General features: G+C 47.4%; 1 protein-coding gene across 3 annotated transcripts in view; it reads right to left on the reverse strand.

Annotated features, from left to right (window-relative positions):
• Nucleotides 1-12,500, reverse strand: part of LOC139754164 (ras-related and estrogen-regulated growth inhibitor-like protein) — a 392,942-nt gene that overhangs the window by 84,436 nt on the left and 296,006 nt on the right. Inside the window, exons 1-2 of one of the 3 annotated variants that reach the window (XM_071671332.1) lie at nucleotides 7,643-7,716; nucleotides 5,218-5,610 (exon numbers count right to left, since the gene is read on the reverse strand). The exons of 1 other annotated variant lie outside the window; for it this stretch is intronic. The gene's annotated coding sequence lies outside the window, so the exon portion shown is untranslated. Of the gene's footprint in view, nucleotides 1-5,217; nucleotides 5,633-7,642; nucleotides 7,717-12,500 lie in introns of those variants that run through there. One more of the 3 variants, XM_071671331.1, reaches the window with a different exon arrangement.

A 12,500-nucleotide genomic window follows, 5' to 3' on the forward strand; every position in this document is an offset into this window, starting at 1 on the left:
ATGAGATTGCCATTCGCTCAAAACACTTAGAAAAATGACGTGTTGAAAGTAAGACTGAAGTCGGCCGATGATAGATTTTTACAGAGTATATTCATTTGACCTTTGACCGCACAGAAGCCTTGAAAAGACATGAATAAATAATAATGTATCTGGGTGTATTGAACCTTGGGACATGCCTACCAGATTTCACGTCAGTCGACCCGAAAGTAAAGGAACAGAATCATGTTATTCAGAGTTTGAGAAGAAAAACGAAATTAAGAAATTGGGAATAATGTCACCCTCCTTCTGGAGGGACAGAGAAGAAGCTAAACCAGCGACCACAGATCGTCACAGTAAATACGTTAAGAAACTCAAAAAGTATATCGGAGTATACTTAGTTCTAGTATGGCGCTCCCGGACTCCGCCCGCACAAGTGGTAATGCTGCGAGTGAAAAGTCGCCCTCGACAAGGTCGTATCATCGTCCGTGGACGAAATGGAGAACAGATTCCTTCATGGACTTATCATTCTTAAAGGAATCCATCCTTTCCCAGCAACTGGATGTAGCGCAGCCCCAAAGCTGGTGCAGCATAAAAAGAGAAAGTCGTTCTGGGGTGATCTATAACAACAACATCTGTAGCATTTTGAGCTAAATATCTTTTTCTCAATAAGTGTGTCGAAGAACATTTACATGGACGGTATAAACCAGAAGTACCGAGCTTTGCAAGTACTGCACATCTTATCATAATGTGTAGAAAGACATTTGAAACGTGTCTTTCGAGGGTAATAACCATCTCAAGACCTCACCTTAAACTCTCATCAAAACCAGTTTTCGGCAATGCTCAGCTAAGCGAAGGAAGATGAGTTAATAAGTATTCTGGGTGGTGGCGGAAATGTCTGGGCGGGGCGCACACCGTCGGTAGAGAGGAGCAGCGATAGTGGGGAAGAACTCCCACACAACGTAGGGGGCATTCTGGCCGACTTGGAGGCGTCGCACACCTCAATCCAGAAAATTAAATGAAGGGACGCGTTAATCATCTCTTAGTTTTGCTCACGATGTCGCATAGGAAGGAAATCCTCACATGCCTTCTACTACTGCGCATATATATATCGAAAGCAGTAGTGCATATATATATATATATATATATATATATATATATATATATATATATATATATATATATATATATATATATATATATATATAACTTCACGTCTTAGTAGGTCAGAGTCGATCATGCGCACTGGGAAGGCTCTTAAGAAAAGCTCTAACAGCCAACACACACACACACACACACACACACACTCACACTCACACACACACACACACACTCACACTCACACACACACACACACACACACATATCATACGAGAGAGACATTCAGAGTCAGCGTTGACAAATGGAGGCATTTTCCACGCGTCTTCCTCCCAGATAGTAATCTCTGACGCGGCCATTTTCTGGTCCATAGGACGGACGAAAGCTTCGGCCGGGCGCTACTTCAGTGACTGTACCCCCCCAATCTTCAGGGGGAGGGAAGCCATTCTCCTGCGCGTTTAGAGTCAGTTTGATGACCGCCAGTGACAGTGTCGGAGGCATAAAGTGGCTATCTTTAAGCCTGGTATTAATTCGACTTCTATTTCGAGACGCGGGAAACTGAGTAGGATGTCTCTCTCTCTCTCTCTCTCTCTCTCTCTCTCTCTCTCTCTCTCTCTCTCTCTTGCATGTCGCCTAACAAGCATCTGTGATGGAAATTTTTCGAAAGGAGGGGAAAAAAAAAACAAGAATTCAGGGAAATTTCAGGAAGATGTCGACAATCAAGTAGGGAGAGAGAGAGAGAGAGAGAGAGAGAGAGAGAGAGAGAGAGAGAGAGAGAGAGAGAGAGAGTATGATGCAATCTAACTGGAGCGATTGTTGTCAAGAGTCAGGACTGCCAACGCTGGCTGGGGGGGCGACTATGAATTTAGCAACACCGCAGGGAGAAGGGGAGGGGGGAGGAGGAGGAGGATGGGGGGGGATGAATATTGAGGATGATGTTATTTTGGGTAAATGGTTCCTTGTCTCGAGTTACGTGCCCGTGTCTCGTGTTGCGTGCTCCTTCTTCGGGTTACGTGCCCCTGTCTCGTGTTGCGTGCTCCTTCCTCGAGTTACGTGCCCGTCTCGCGTGCTCTTTCCTCAAGTGACGTGCCTCTGTCTCGAGTGATGTGCCTCTGTCTCGAGTTGCGTCTGTGTCTCGTGTTGCGTGCTCCGTTCTCGAGTTACGTGCCTCTTTCTCGCGCGCTCTTTCCTCGAGTGACGTTGCTCTGTCCCGAGTTGTGTGCTCCCGTCTAAAGTTACGTTCCTCTGACAGAAGTTACGCTCCTTCTGTCTCGAGTTACGTGCTCATGTACGACGTTACGTGCCCCCTGTCTGGAGTTACGTGCTCCTGTCTCGGGTCTATACGTAGCTCTGTTTCCACTCCTTATTTCCTTCCATATTCCAATCTGTGTTTCTGTCTCTTCCTTATACCATTTCACAGGCGAAATCTCGTCTTAGGCGCTGTCTCTTCCTCCGTCTACCTCCCCCCCCCCCCCTCTCTCTCTCTCTCTCTCTCTCTCTCTCTCTCTCTCTCTCTCTCTCTCACCCACCGTGTTGCCCCAAGCAGCGGCGGGAGCTCAAGCGCCCAAGACAGCCACCCTTGTGGCTCGCCTTTCTCCTCCCTCACCCACCCCCAACTCAACGTCAGTGTCATGGTCTACGTCTCTGGTGCGGCCAGCGGGACAGACAGACATCTGATTCTCCCTCTCGCGCTTCACGTAACGAGAAAAATAGAACGATTGATTTTTTTGTATCTCCGTATCTAAAACACATGTATCAATTGCGTAAGTAAACTGTAAATGCAAAAGTGAAACTACGGAAATAAATCCAAACAAGGATTAGATCCTGTTTCCTGAGGGAAGAAAGGAAGTGGATCCGAGCGTACGACAGAGGATTGGGTCCTATCTCATTCATTTGTTTAACGTCAAGAGCTTGTGCTCGGAGTTGCCTGCCAAACCTCTTATAGCACGGCGGGAAGACCTGTTGCCGACCCCTCCGCTCTCGAGACTCCTCACCTAACCTGAATGCTTTTTTTGTCTCCTTTTCAACGTGTCCCTTGGGCGGTCAGAGTGCAATATATATATATATATATATATATATATATATATATATATATATATATATATATATATGTATATATATATATATATATATATATATATATATATATATATATATATATATATATATATATATATATATATATATACACACCAGCTTGAGCCAGTTTCATCGAGTTGGTTCACCTGCTCAAACGAGAAGAAATACTCCAGGTTTAAGGTGGTTTCGGCTGAACACGACCCATCAAATCGACCAAGAAATATCTGAATGGAATTTGCGGTTTTTTTTTTTGGTTGTTATCAGGCATATACTTTTTCGCACGTGCAGAACATCAGACATTACAGAGCGCGAGTCTAGTTCACTGGAATTTTGCTGGTGTTATGAATTCTTATCGCTTTTTTTTCTTTTCTCCAACTTCTGACCTCCTTCAAAATCTTGAAGGTGAACTAGTACATAGCATGGGAGTTACTGCTTGTGGTTTCAGCACTAGTAGTGTGACCCCCACACCCATCCTCCCACACACACACTGGTATGATGACCTGACCCTCGACCTAATCAGGTCAAATGGCAGGTCATTATACCCAAGGGTCGAACTGCCGTATTCAAAGGTTGTGTAGTCATGTTCACACGTTGACATTTCTTTTGATCTGAATCATTTTACTTTCATGTCAACACACACACCCACACACACACACACACACACACACACACACATATGGTATATATGGTACACATGGTATATATGCGAGGTTAAGAGACGGAGCAACACGAATATAGACCTCTCTCCCCATACCACATACACCACAATCACAAGCAGTAATAACTAGGTACTAGGGTGTAGACACCCACCAACCTGGGGCATGTACTAGGCATCGGGAGGGTTCAGCGATGACGGCGCAATGACCCAGACCTACGGTAGGTGTCACGTTCCTCTACATGGCCAAGGTTTCTTATCTTACTTCACTCTGCCTCACATGCACGTGGGATGCTGACGCTCTGGACACACACACACACACATACGAAATTCCAACACGAGTGCAATTTACAGAAACTTTCCTTTCTGCGAATTCCAAATTTTTGCACCAAAGAATATGCGCTGATTGCCGTATTTTTATCTTCGCTCCACCAGACAACCTCTGGTGCAGAACGCGCCCGCTGCTCCATCCACAGCCACTACCTAACCCTCCCCCCAGACCACCGCCCTCCCCTGTTGTGACTGGTAATTACATCTGCTTATTTACTACCCCCCCAAAATACCTCCGTGACGTCAGTTGACCTTCGTACACCCCCCTCGTGAAACTCAGTGGGGGGGGGGGGGGGGGTAAGAAGGGGGATTGGGGGGGGTGAACATCGGTTACATACACAAAATGATGTAAACAGCTTGCGACTTGTAGAACCCATTTACACAGCGAGAGTGCACCTACGTGGGTCTTAGAATTATTTCGAACACCTGACGAAAGGTTCAAGATATATATATACTTATAGGAATATATATATATATATATATATATATATATATATATATATATATATATATATATATATATATATATATATATATATATATATGGGTACCTGAGCCAGGTACCCATTCTATCGACTAACCCCTGGGGATGGATGAACAGCTGGGTTGACTGTGGGACCGACTGCCTCCACCAGGATTCGAACGTATGCGCTCGCCCCCGGGCATAGGTAAGGGGGCCGAGGTTGACGGGCGGAGGAGGGGATGACCGACGAAGGGTGAGGACTAACGGGTGAAGAGTCATGGGTGAAGGGTGACGGATGAGGAGGGTGTTGGGTGTGGAGTGACGGGTGACGGGAGGAGGGGTAGGAGGGTTGGTTTGTGAGGCTACGAGGGTAGATGTAAAAGGGGGAGGTGAGGTGTCAGAAGTGACGACGACAGGTGCAGAATGAAACGCGATGACTCCTCCTCCTCCTCCTCCATCATGTCTTGCGGGATCCAACCATCGAACTTCTCATCCCTCACTCACCTGTCTTATCAACAGAGCCGTCGCGAGACTAGACAAGAATTAGAGAATTTACTGTGACCAAGACCATTTTGGAACTTCTGGGGGTGGTAGGTACCCGGCACAGCACGCTCACCTTGTGGTAGTCGAAGACAGACGAAGACCTCAGCGAATTACTGGAAGCGACAGAACAGCTGAGTCCCTGAAGCGGTGAGGTACGGCTAGCGGCTCAATGCTGACGACGGTGGTGGAGGCAGTGAAAGATGGTGAGGGCAGTGACGGGGATGGTGAAGATGTATAAAGATGGTGTGGAAGGTACTGTCCCTCCTAAGTGTTCTTCATGAGAGTCTGGTATCAGGGTGTCACTACCACAGCACTGAACACGGTCCGGCAGGACTTCGTGCCAAGTTCCTGACGAAGGTCTCGGCGACACCCATGCCTTTTCGCCAGTGATCTTCAACGACCGACGTTCTCCGGGATGTTCACGTTAACACCGATAACACCATACAGTCCTTTCAACACTTAATAACTGTGGGTTTGTAAGGAAAATTCTGAAATATTCGTCGAAATATATGAAAAGAATGACACTAAAATACATGAAAATGACGCGAGAAAGCAAAATGAAGATGTTTAATGATCTAATAGGTAAAAAATAAAAGAGAAAAAAATATGGGTGATGAAGCGTGTTAACTGATACGGCTCAGGACGCCTCGCCTCCCTCCCTCCTGTGTGTGCTGGCCAGCTCTTGCTTGCTCACCACACTCAGGCAGATGCCGTGTGGCAATGATACTGTGTGACAATGAAGATATGTGACACTAGTGCTGTGTGACACTGAAGACATGTGACACTGGTGCTGTATGTCGTGGAAGAAGTGTGGCAGCGTTGCTGTGTGGCAATGATGCTTTGTGGCACTGCTACTGAATGGCAAATGCTCCTCTGTGGCACTGCTGCTGAGCGGCACTGTTGCTGCTCTGTGGTACTAATTCCGAGAGTCACCGATGCGGAGTAGCGCTGAGTGCCACTGCCCATGTATGACACTTTTACTGAGTGGCACTATCGCTGAGTGCCACTGCCGCTGTATGTTACTCCTGATGTATGCCAGTAATGCTGTACGGCCCTGTTGTCTTATGGCACTGCTGCTAGGGGGAATTACTGACGTACTGCATTGTTTCAGTTGCCGTGTGACACCGTAGCTGCCTGCTATTACAATCAATACATACGACACAGGGTCTTCGGTGCTGGTGCTGTGTGGTGCTGGTGCTGTGTTGGAATGGGGCTGCGTGGCACCACTGTTGTGTGACGGCGTTTGTCCGTGACTGGTGGTGTGAGGCACAAGTGGTGTGTGGCACTTGAGGTGTCACAACGAAGGTGTGTGGCACTAGTAGCGTGTGGCACCGGAGTTGTGTGGCATGGCACGAGAGAGGTGCTTGGATCGTGCCTGTGGTAGCTGGAGCTGGCACTCCCGGTGGGTAATATATCGTGAAGTGTCTTCTTTGTCAGACAGAAACACTTGTCCTCTCCTCCTGTACTCCTGTAGCAGCTGGGCTGCTGCTGAGGCCACAGACAGACAGACAAACGTCACCACACACACACACACACACACACACCCTCCCTGTTCCCTCACGTTCCGCTCGTATATTACATGAACCGTGGTACTCACAGTTCACAATGGAGGTCACACTGAAATATACGTACACCTCTTATACTCTGTTCTCCATCAATGAGTGTGTGGCTAACGTCTTTATTTACGTAAATATGGAAGGCGATCTGTCGACCATGCAGACATTCTTATATCTGTAGGGGAAAGTGCTAAAGCAGGCCTGTAAAAAAAAAAAAAAATAGCAACGGTTTAATTATACAGGAAACACTTTTCCACTTGCCAACAAATGATCGTCGTTCAGCTAATGTGTACTACACGCGTAATGAATCTCGAAAGGATGTGAGAAAACTAATTTACTTTTCGATATACATATATGTATAACTTCCAGGATATGATATCATTTTCACTACCAGCCGTGTCAAAGAGTTTCAGAAGCGTTCAGTAGCGTGTGTGGTAAGCCAACAAGCATACCACCGCATCTATCGCCTCGTCTTTTAAACCAATGAGTGTGTTTACTCTCACAACACAGAGAATACCACCTCGCGCCGTCACTCACAAGACTCTGCCTCTTGTGAGTGTATGTGTCACACCGTCTCACTTTCAGCAAGTCTAAACACACACACACACACACACTCTGGCGGCGCCTCAAGTCTAACCACCTTCACCCCTGCAAGGCACTAAACGCGAACACTTGATTCTCTTCATCGATACGAAAGCACATGAGTTTCACGACCTCGACACAGCTGATGCAAATCACATTCCACTATTCGATGTTTATGATTGCTGGAACACCTCAGATGTTGACTGCTCTGCAAGCGAGCAGTTTAAAATGTTTTCTTTGCCCCGAGTGCAAACACCTTTATATCTAAAAGACCCGTTCACAGGATCACTTCCACGTCTTCGCCTCACTCCCCTAGCCCGGTCCTGGGGCGTGAGGGATGGGTATGCCTGTGGGGCAGACCTGAGAGAGGCGGGAGTCGTGCGGGGACCAAGGATGGCGCCAACCTGGGCTCTCCCACTCGTCTATGTGTGTGTGTGTGTACCGACCGCCCGTACCTCCCATTTGGCAGGTGAATCGTCTATGCCCCTCCCTCCCTCCCTCCACCTTTCTGCTGCCCCTGACGCCCTCCCCTGCCACGACCACAGCTGTAGACCATCGTCGCCATTATCAATAGTGCTCCCTTACTTGAATCACTAAGACCGACAACCTATCTTATCCTCTGACCATTGCCACTTCCCTGCGCCCATGTAACCACCATACTACCAGTTTCTCCACCCTCAGCCTCCACCATAACCCCCATCTCTACCACCACCACCGCCACCAGCACGTTCCTTGCCCCCTTGTCAACGTCTCCCCTCAGTCATTACCACGACCTTCGCCACTGTCACCTCCCCCGTCCCATGCCACCATCACTTCTTGTCATCACTACCCTCAGCAACCTTGCCTCCTGCACAACCACATCCACCACAGTCGCCTCCCTCGCTCATTGCTAAAACCACGAATGCTACAACCACATCCACCATTAAAGTTAAAGGTAGGGTGATGTAAATGACGTGTTGGAGTCTTTTCTACTCTAACTTAAATTCGCCCAACTCTAATGTCTTTGGACCGAACCCACTGGGGCCTCAGTGTGCCTCTGTAACTTGCCTCTTAACCCGTCCACATCCTTGGATGGTAAGCCAGCCTGTCGTACCCTTACAGTTAGTGCGTGGGTGATGTAAATAAAGGTGTTGATTAATCAACCACCCACATCACAAACCTGCCTCCTGGCGCCATCAGTTCAGAATCTATTTTCCTTTCGTCCTCACCTAGACCTCTTCCCTCTCCCGTCATGAACATTACCTTTCCTGTCTGTGGCAACACTGTCACTACCACCTCCACACCAGCCCCTTCCCTCCACCACCACTTTACCTTCACCCCTCCCATACCACCACTGCCACCATTATTACCAACACTCTGGGGACATATTGAGAGACTTTCTGTTTAATATTCTAAGTCTATGTTTATTGCGATTGTTAAGACATCTGAACAAATCAATCATGGAAATGTCGACAGTCATGTGACGCAAAATAAGATCACATCCTCCATCTTGACGATTCGAATACCATACGTCTTAATGGAATGATCGCCACAACCTACTCACACCAGGCCAGACATTCTCTCTCATCCGTCATAAAGCAGACAATGATACAACAAAGAACTTTAAGAGTTTCGTAAGTCGCGTACGAGGAACTGAACTCATCAGTCCCATCTATGTTCGGTTCTTCTTTGTTTACGTAGAGGTAATCAGAGATGGGACTCCTCCGGATTTGGATAAAATGATCAGAAACGTTAAGAAAGAGTTCATGTTCTCTCGTCAGCAAATGCCTTGCAACCGCTCAGACATTGTGTCTTAAAGTCAGACAGACATCGCGAGGGGTTAAGATCAGTTGATAGTCATCCTAAATATTATAGAATTAAACACAGGTTCATGTATGGATGCACAAGTTGAGTACATATGTCCTAAACATTGGTTTCGCTATGTTTGTTAAACCTAAAACTAAGCGTCATGAATGGTGTGAACTTAGTGTGAACCCTTGAGCACAACGGTACGATTTATGAGGGCGACCGTACGATCCTTGTGCACGAAGGTACGACCTGTGGGTATGATTCGCCTTACCCTTTGACCTGAATCTTATCAAGGGGTCTTAAGGGTCAGATGAAAGGTTGTGACACTACATCCAAGGATCGTAACGTCGTGCTCAAGCTTAGTACCGTCGTGCTCAAGCTTCGTACCGTCGTGCTCAAGCTTCGTGCCGTCGGTGCCCAAACTTCGTACCGTCATGCTCAAACTTCATTCCGTCGTGCTCAAGTTTCGTATCGTCTTCATCAAGCTTCGTACCGTCTTATCAAGCTTCGTACCGTCTCGTTCAAGCTTTGTACCGTCGCGCTCAAGCTTAGTACCATCTTCATCAAGCTTTCGTTACCGTCGCGCCGTGCTCAAGGGGGTGATGACAGAGGGCCATACAGAAGATAACTATGATTACCACCCGCACCAAATCCCGATCTGAGCGAACACATCTATCGTATATTTCCTGGCAACATTTGGCACTGTTTTGACACAACCGTTGACAAGTAAGTCATTAACCGTTGGCTGAACCACTGGATGACATGAATATTAGGTTTTGTCAAGATATCTCACGTAGGTACAGCTCTCTATGGTGTTGGATCCCATGGCTTTCAAGCGGTTTGAGTTCACTGAGCCCATGATCCGTCCCACAGGCAGAGGAGAGACACAGAACAGATACTGGTAACCACCGGGAACGATGCTGCCTTGTTTATTTTCAGAAAGAGTGTCCGAGTTGGAACCTTGACACTCCGCCAAGATGTACACATAACTTAAAAGACGGATATATGACATACAAACAGATAAACAACTCAGTGATATAAATTCTACCACTCATATATATATATATATATATATATATATATATATATATATATATATATATATATATATTTTTTTTTTTTTTTTTTTTTCATACTTTTCGCCATTTCCCGCGATAGCGAGGTAGCGTTAAGAACAGAGGACTGGGCCTCTGAGGGAATATCCTCACCTGGCCCCCTTCTCAGTTCCTTCTTTTGGAAAATTAAAAAAAAAAAAACGAGAGGGGAGGATTTCCAGCCCCCCACTCCCTCCCCTTTTAGTCGCCTTCTACGACACGCAGGGAATACGTGGGAAGTATTCTTTCTCCCCTATCCCCAGGGATAGTATATATATATATATATATATATATATATATATATATATATATATATATATATATATATATATATATATATATATATATATATCAGTTTACTGTTGTTTTCATAATAATAGACGAAGAACGGCCTCTTTCCCTCATATCACTCTCTAGCTACTTGAAATCATTAAGGGGTCTTCTCTACCCCACTTACAAATAAAAAAATCTTGGTTGTAAATTCCTTTCATAAATCTGATGGTTATAGCAAACAGACATTACTTAATGAAAAGAGGTGGAAGCTATAGTGAACTGAATGCCTTACGAGTATGAAACGACATACTAACGAACAAAATTACACTGAATTATCTTTTATCAAGTTCCTTGTATGTTAATTTCTAATCACTAGTGAGCAAATGATATTTCTCCTTCCCCTGCAGTAGCATCGCTTCCCTGTTAACTGCGGTGGTACACCTCCACTGTGGTATCACCTCTTTCCTGTTAACTGCGGTGGTACACCTCCCCTGTGGTAGCATCGCTCTCCTGTTAACGGCGGTGGTACACCTCCCCTGTGGTAGCATCGCTTCCCTGTTAACGGCGGTGGCACACCTCCCCTGTGGTAGCATCGCTTTCCTGTTAACGGCGGTGGTACACCTCCCCTGTGGTAGCATCGCTTTCCTGTTAACGGCGGTGGTACACCTCCCTTGTGGTAGCATCGCTCTCCTGTTAACGGCGGTGGTACATCTCCCTTGTGGTAGCATCGCTTCCCTGTTAACGGCGGTGGTACACCTCCCCTGTGGTAGCATCGCTTCCCTGTTAACGGCGATGGTACACCTCCCCTGTGGTAGCATCGCTCTCCTGTTAACGGCGGTGGTACACCTCCCCTGTGGTAGCATCGCTTCACTGCTAACGGCGATGGTACACCTCCCCTGTGGCGCTCAGTCACCCATAACTCCGCAGGAAAGATATTCTTCATAAAGACAAGGGAAGAACCATTGTCCTGCGTAGTTGAAGAAGACCTTCACGCATACGTGAACTCAAGGTCGTTACGAAGTTAGGTCTAAACACAAGAGAGAGAGAGAGAGAGAGAGAGAGAGAGAGAGAGAGAGAGAGAGAGAGAGAGAGAGAGAGAGAGAGAGAGAGAGAGAGAGAGAGAGAGAGAGAGAGCATGCAGGTGTGTCACGTGTGATGTGGTGTGGTAGCGGCTCGTGGCAAACATCACTGGAGGGTGAATACCGATGTGTCACATGTGTGGTGGAGTCAGGTGTCACATATGCGGCGGCGCAAGACTGAGGCAGGTGTATGTAGTGGTGCAAGACTGAGGTGGTGTATTTAGTGGTGCAAGACTGAGGCAGGTGTATTTAGTGCTGCAAGACTGAGGCAGGTATACGTAGTGGTGCAGACTGAGACATGTGTACGTAGTGGTGCAAGGCTGAGGCAGGTGTACATAGTGGTGCAAGACTGAGGCAAGTGTATTTAGTGGTGCAAGACTGGGGCAGGTGTACGTAGTGGCGCACAGCTGAGGCAGATGTATGTAGTGGCGCAAGGCTGAGGCAGATGTACGTAGTGGTGCAAGGCTGAGGCAGGTGGACGTAGCAGTGCAAGGCTGGGGGCAGGTGTACGTAGTGGTGCAAGGCTGGGGGTCAGGTGTACGTAGCAGTGCAAGACTGGGGGCAGGTGTACGTAGTGGTGCAAGGCTGGGGGCAGGTGTACGTAGTGGTGCAAGGCTGGGGGCAGGTGTACGTAGTGGTGCAAGGCTGGGGGTCAGGTATACGTAGTGGTGCAAAGCTGGGGGCAGGTGTACGTCGTGTTGCAAGGCTGGGGGCAGGTGTACGTAGTAGTGCAAGGCTGGGGGCAGGTGTACGTAGTGTTGCAAGGCTGGGGGTCAGGTGTACGTAGCAGTGCAAGACTGGGGGCAGGTGTACGTAGTGTTGCAAGGCTGGGGGTCAGGTGTACGTAGTGTTGCAAGGCTGGGGGTCAGGTGTACGTAGCAGTGCAAGACTGGGGGCAGGTGTACGTAGTGGTGCAAAGCTGGGGGCAGGTGTACGTAGTGTTGCAAGGCTGGGGGTCAGGTGTACGTAGTGGTGCAAGGTTGG

Source organism: Panulirus ornatus, chromosome 16, assembly GCF_036320965.1.
Source record: "Panulirus ornatus isolate Po-2019 chromosome 16, ASM3632096v1, whole genome shotgun sequence".
NCBI classification, from domain to species: Eukaryota; Metazoa; Arthropoda; class Malacostraca; order Decapoda; family Palinuridae; genus Panulirus; species Panulirus ornatus.